The 7,297-nt window shown below is 31.9% G+C and overlaps 1 long non-coding RNA gene across 1 annotated transcript in view; it reads right to left on the bottom strand.

Annotated features, from left to right (window-relative positions):
- Positions 1-888: 888 nt before the first annotated feature.
- Positions 889-7,297, bottom strand: part of LOC140616448 (uncharacterized) — a 34,094-nt gene continuing 27,685 nt past the window's right edge. The window contains exons 3-4 of the long non-coding RNA XR_012016930.1: positions 2,406-2,477; positions 889-1,430 (exon numbers count right to left, since the gene is read on the bottom strand). This is a non-coding gene — a long non-coding RNA (uncharacterized lncRNA). The remainder of the gene's footprint in view (positions 1,431-2,405; positions 2,478-7,297) is intronic.

Here is a 7,297-nt window from a genome sequence, read left to right as displayed (position 1 = left end):
GAGAGAGAGAGGCAGAAACAAGGGCAGAGGGACAAGCAGGCTCCTTGCCGGGAGCCCAACATGGGGCTCAATTCTGGGACCCCAGGATCGCGCCCTGAGCCAAAGGCAGGCACCAAGGGATCCCCAGCCACACAACTTTTAAAATTACCTGTATGCCTTTTTAGATATAGAATGTAGGTTATTTTTGAAAATCATTGTATATCCTAAATTAAATATGTCCTCTGTCATCATTACAATCACTGAGGCATTTATACAAGGAATTTAAAACAAACTCACCAGCAACCATTCACTTACCTCCTAAAAGAAGTACTATTTAGTGCCTATTGAGGAACAAAGAAACCTTTACCTTTAGCTTCTATAAGTCTTATGTAATCCTAAAATTTTATTAGATTTAAGTTTGACAAAGCATTAAAGAAAATTATTTTGCATAATGTGTAACCAAATAAAGACTCAGTTGTTGTAATCTATTACCACTTTTATATCCCTCTATGACATTGCTTAAAAACTTTTAGAAGATCAAGAATACTTTATTTATAATAAAAACTGAATATTTCAATCTCATTACTAATGAGTAAGTTTCCAGACAAGGAGTCTTTTTCTCATTTAAGTTTTCCACCTGCCTTTTTTCCACCTACATTTTATCCATTCATATTTTCTTTTATTTTCAGATATCTGACATATAGGTAGATAAAATGAGAATTTGTTTCATTAAACTCATATACAAAAAAATAACTATGTTTTATAATTTCTAAATGAAATTAAATCTCATGTGAGTACCCTACCTATTCATCATGGATACTATAGCATCTGGTTTAAGTAATCTTGGGGCTCCTTGCCCTTTACTACCAGATAGGACAGAACTCAAAGGGATTTATGTTGTTCCTAGAAATGGGAAGAGGCCTTAGTACATAGTGATTGCCACTGAAAAAAACCACTATTGGTCTTGTCCTCTGTTCTCCACCAACTCTTGATATCTTTTAAAACTGAGATTTGTCCTTCACAGCAGCTTTTTTATAACAGTATAATCAGAAATTTCTTGCTGCTTTTAATGATGCTGAGCTACTCATCCACTGGCTGAAAATCTTTAAATAGGCTTTGGAAATAAAAAACAAAAACAAAAACAAAAACAGTTCTTCTGGAAGTAAGAAAAGCCTATACCTTAGAAAACCTAGGCTTGATTAGAATGTTTTCAATGGATGAGAGATGAGAAAAGGAACATTAGAATTTTTTTTTGCATTTTCCCTTTTATATATGAGAAGACAAAATTAGTCAATTTGACATCTTAATATACTATCCATGCCACATGTTTAAATCATGTTTCAGGGACCAAGAGGCACAGGTAAATGTTTTACATTCTTCCCATGAGTAGCTTTCTTCAGTATTGTCCAAAGAATATGGGTGATTTTCTATAGTCTACCAACTAGTAGTTCCTGAGAAAAAAAATAGCAATTAAATATAATTTTGTTTACCTATATTTTACACATTTTAAACATAAGACTAAGTGTATTTTTTGTTGTTAGCTGTTGTTGCATTGCATGGCCAATTTATAAAAGTAAATCAATAAGAACTGTTAACTACTAGTATGGCATATACCATAACTAAGAAATTTCCAAATTCAAGGAAAAAAAGTCACCAATGAGAATGTGCAGTGTGAATAAATATGTACTAGGGTAACTTAAAGTAAGAGGATTATGTCAACACTTTGTGCAATTTTCTAACAAAACAGTGAACTTTCTGGTAAACAATTTGATTTTTTTTTCCTGAGAAAAGTGTAAAATAGTGTTTTCTGGGATTTTTTTTTAAATTTCTCTATAAGAGTAGACTCCCAAACTACATAGACATCATTCAGAATTGAGTACAGCAAAAACAGATAACGTAACACTATGCTAAGAGGTTTGGAGAAGAAAGCACCAGCCTACACTTGTTCAGAAAGTTAATTTCCAAATCTGTTTTTTAAAAGATGCTATTGCAAAACACTGGTTTTATTTGATGAGAAAGTACACATCTCATCTATTGGTTGTAACCTAGATAGCATACTGTAAACCCAAGGTTCTTGGTTCTTGCCACTCTCTAACTATGTCTCCTAGAAATCAGATTAAAAATATATATATTGCAGAGAAAATTAGGAATTAACTAATTTACATTCCTGAATTTACATTCCTGACACCCAAAGGAATAAGGAGTCATTAAAGAAATTAAATTCAGACATGGAAAAATAAAAGAATAATGATTTTCAGGTACTGTATAATATAAATGAATATATATTTAATTTTCAAACTACTGCAAACTAAATACTATTATCTCCACTTTACTTTTGAAGAAACTGAGAACAAAAATTATATTAGTTTTCTATTTATGCATAACAAATTACCACAATTTTAGTGACTTAAAAACACTTTTATTACCTTATAGTCTCTGTAGGTCAGAAGTCCTGGAGCACAATTTAGCGGATTCCTCTGTTTCAGAGCCTCAGTGGGCTGTGAATTTATATATATTGTGAAATAATTACCACAATAGGTTCAGCTGAGACCCATCATCTCATATAGATATATTAAAAAAAGAAAAAAAGAAATGTTTTCCTTGTGATGAGCACCCTTATGATTTACTCTTAACAACTTTCCTATATATCACACAGCAGTATTAACTATATAGTTATGATGTTGTACATTACATCTCTAGTACTTATTTATCTTATAACTGGAAGTTTGTGCCTTTAGACCATCTTCCTCTGATTGTGCCTACCCCCACCCTCCACTTACAGTAACCATAAATCTGATCACTCTTTCTATGAGTTGGTAAGGTTTTGTTGTGTTTTAAGCTTCTACACATAAGTGATATTATACAGTATGTGTCTTTCTTTAACTTATTTCACTTATTTCACTTTCAATTTGTATTGCCCTAATGACTAGTGATATTGATCATCTATTTATATACCTGTTGGCCTTTCATATATCTTCCTTAGAAAATATCTGTTCAGGTCCTTTGCCCATTTTGTAATTGAATTATTATTTTGCTATTGAGTTTTAGGAGTTCATTATCTATTTTGAATATTAACCCCCTATTAGATAAATGGCTTGCAAATGTTTTCCTTCCATCCCATATGCTGTCTTTTCATTTTGTTGATGGTTTCTTTTGCTGTGCAGAAGCTTTTTAGTTTGATGTGAATCCACTTATTTTTTCTGTTGTTGCTTGTGCTTTAGGTGTCCTATCCAAAAACCCTACCAAGAACCGTGTCAAGGAGCTTTATTCCTATGGATAGGTATTAACTGTTCTAAGTGTTTGATAGAATTCACCTGGGAAGCCATCCAGTCCTGACTTCTGTTTGTTGGGAGGTTGTTGGTAACCAATTGAATTTTGTTACTAATAATCAGTCTGTTTAGACTTTTCTATTTTTTTTCCTGATTATATGGAAGATTATATATTTATTTGTTTTATTAAGTATAGTTAACACACAGTGTTACATCAGTTGCAAGTGTATGACCCAGTGATTCGATAAGTTAATGCATTATGCTGTTTTCACCACTAGTAGTTACCATCTATCTCATTACATCATATTTACCATATTATTGATTGTATTTCTTATGTTCTGCTTTTTATTCCTGAGACTTACTCATTCCATGACTAGAGGCCTCTCTCCTTCACTCATTTTGCCCATCCTTCCACCCCTCATCTCTTTGGCAACCATTATCTTTCTATACTTATAGTTCTGATTCTTTCGTTTATTAATTTGTTAGACCCCATTTATGGGTAGAATCATATGGTATTTGTCTCTCTCAGTCTGACTTATTTCACCTAGCATAGTACCCACCAGGACCATCCATGTTGTCTCCAATGGCATGATCCCATCCTGTTTTGTGGCTGAGTAGTATTCCATTGTGTATATATATCATATTCTCCTTATACATGGACACTTAGGTTGCTTCTGTGACTTAGCTATTGTAAGTAATGCTGCAATAAACATAGGGGTGCCCATATCTTTTCAAAGTAGTATTTGTGTTTTCCTTGAGTAGATACCAAATAGGGGAATTACTGGATCATATGGTATTTCTAATTTTAATTTTTTGAGGATATTCCATACTATTTTCATAGAGGCTTTACCAATTAACATTCCCACCAAAAGTACAAGAGGGTTCCTTTTTCTCCATAGCCTTGCCAACACTTGCTGTTTCTTCTTTATCTTAGCCATTCTAACAAGTGTGGAGTGCTATCTCTTTTGGTTGTGCATGTATTTGCATTTTGATAAGTGATGTTAAGCATCTTTTCATGTGTCTGTTGGCCATCTATATGTCTTCTTTGGAAAAATTTTCAGTTCCTCTGCACTTTATTTATTTATTTATTTATTTATTTATTTATTTATTTATTTATTTTTAATTGGAGTTCAATTTGCCAACATAAAGCATATCACCCAGTGCTCATCCCGTCAAATGCCCCCCTCAGTGCCCATCACCCAGTATACATGGAATATTACTCAGCCGTTAGATACAACAAATACCCACCATTTGCTTCGACATGGATGGAACTGGAGGGTATTATGCTGAGTGAAATAAGTAAATCAGAGAAGGACAAACATTATATATATATATATATATATATATGATATTAATCCTTTATTGGATATATCATTCAAAAATATTTTCTCTCATTCAGTAGGTTATCTTTTTGTTTTGTTGATGGTTTCCTTTGCTGTTCAAATATTTTTATCTTGATGTAGTTTAATAGTTTACTAGTAAACAATAGTTTACTTTTGCTAGTATGTTCCTTGCCTTAGAAGACATATCTTTAAAAATGTTGCCAGGGGTGATATTATAGAAATTACTCCCTGTGTTCTCTTCTAGGATTTTTATGGCTTCAGGTCTCACATTTAATCCATGTTGAGTTTTTTTGGTTTATGGTATAAGAAAGTGATCCAGGTTCATTCTTTTGCATGTAGCTGTTCGGTTTTCCCAAAACCATTTATTTAGCATCATTTAATGAAAAGACTGTCTTTTCCTCATTGTATATTCTTGTCTTTGTCATAAACTGACCCTATAAATTTCAATTTATTTCTAAGGTCTCTATCCTATTCTATTGATATGTGTCTATTTCTGTGCCAGTACCATACTGTTTTGATTACTATAGTTCTGTAGTATGTCTTAAAATCTGGTGTTGTGATACCTCCAGCTTTCTTCTTTCTCAAGATTGCTTTGGCTATCCAGGATCTTCTGTGGTTCCATACATATTTTAATATTATTTTTGCAAAAAAATGCTGTTGGTATTTTGATAGAGATTGTATGTTTCTAAAAATTCATCCATTTATTACAAGTTGTCCAATTTGTTATATAATTTTCATAGTACTGTCTTAAAATCCTTTGTATGTCTATGGTGTCAATTGTTTCTTCTCTTTCATTTTTGATTTTCTTTTTTCTTTTTCTTTTGCTTTTATTTATTTATTTATTTATTTTGAGTTCCCTTTAATTTTTCATGAGTCTGGCTAAAAGTGTATCAATTTTGTTTGTCCTTTAAAGGAAGCAGCTCTTGGTTTTATTGATATTTTCTCCTGTTTTTTTTTTAATCTTCATTTCACTTATTCCTGCTCTGATCTTTACTATTTCCTTTCTTCTAACATTAGGAATTGTTTGTTCTTTTTAAAATTTCCTTTAGGTGTAGAGTTAGATTGTTTGAGATTCTTGTTTTTAGAAAGACCTGTATTGGTATAAATTTCCCTCTTAGAACTGCTGTTGCTGCATCCCAAATATTTTGAACCATTTTGTCTGCCCTTTCGTTTGTCCCTAGTCATTTTTATTTTCTTTTTTCACTTTTTTAAAATTTGTAAATGATTTCTGGTTTCATATTGTTGTGGTCAGAAAAATGTTTGGTATGATTTCAACCTTCTTAAATTTATTGAGACTTGTTCTGTGGCCTAATGTGTTCCATGGGTTCTTGAAACAGAGTGCATTCTGATGGTTTTGGATGAAATATTTATATATATTTGTTAAGTCCATCTGGTCTAATACATCATTCAAAACCTCTGTTTCCTTATTGATTTTTCTCTGTGGATTGATCTATCCATTTATGTAAGTAAGGTGTTAAAATCCCCTACTATTACTGTTTTATGGTCAATTTTTCCCTTTGTATTAATTAATATTTGATTACATATTAGGCATTCCTGTGTTGGGTATATAAATATTTGTAATTCTATTCTCTTGTTGGATGGATCTCTTTATCATTATGTAATGTCCTTGTCTCTTGTTATAAACTTTCTTTTAATCTCTTTTGACTGATATAAACTTGCTACCTCAGGTTTGTTTGTTTTTTTCACTTTCATTTGCATGGAAAAATTTTTCCATAGTTTCACCTTCTGTATATCTTTAGGCCTAAAGCAAGTCTGTTGTAGGCAGTATGCGGATGGGTCTTGTTTTTTTATCCATTCAGTTACCCTGTGATTTTGATTGGAGCATGTAGATTTAAAGTAATTATTGATAGATGTGTGCTTATTGCCCTTTTGTTAGTTGTTTTCTAGTTGTTTTTATAGTTTCTTTTCTTGCTTCCTTCTTCCCTAGTGATTGATGATGTTTTTAGTGTCATACTTGAATTCCTTTCTCTTTATTTTTTTTTGTATCTATTAAAGGTTTTGGGTTTGTAGTTATCATGAGTTTCATACATAATGTCCAAAGTATATTGCAGTGTATAGTAAGTTGCTGAAGTTCAAACACATTCTATATACACGACATTCTTACTCCTCCCCCCATTTTGTGTATGTGATATTTTATATCTTTATTTTGTAAATCTCATAATATTTTAGATACAATTGATTTTACTGCTTTTGTCTTACAGCCTTTATAGTAGCTTTATAAGTGATCGTTCTGCTATATTTACTTATGTTCGCTTCTGCCTGGGAATTTTTTTCTTTCCATATTTTTCTCCTAAATATGGTCTTTACTTGTCCAAAAAAAAAATATATTTTTAGCATTTCTTGTAAGGCTGGTTTAGTGGTGATGAACACTTTTCACTTTATCTGGGAAACTTCATTTCTCTTTCAATTCTGTATGATATGCTTGCCTTGTAAAGTATTCATGGTTGTATTGTTTTCTTTCATCACTATCAAAATATGGTGCCACACTTGTCTGGCCTGCCAAGTTTCTAATGAGAAATTTGCTGATAGTCTTGTGGGATTTCTCTTTTATGTAAATAATCACAATTCTCTTGCTGTTTTTTTTTTTTTTTTTTCCTCTTGCTGCTTTTTAAGATTCTCTCTTTATCCTTAATCCTTGACACTTTAATTATTATGTGCCATGGTTTGGACTTCTTGGGGTTCATT

Source organism: Canis lupus, chromosome 24 (assembly GCF_048164855.1).
Source record: "Canis lupus baileyi chromosome 24, mCanLup2.hap1, whole genome shotgun sequence".
NCBI classification, from domain to species: Eukaryota; Metazoa; Chordata; class Mammalia; order Carnivora; family Canidae; genus Canis; species Canis lupus.
This window is presented reverse-complemented; position numbering and strand designations above follow the sequence as displayed.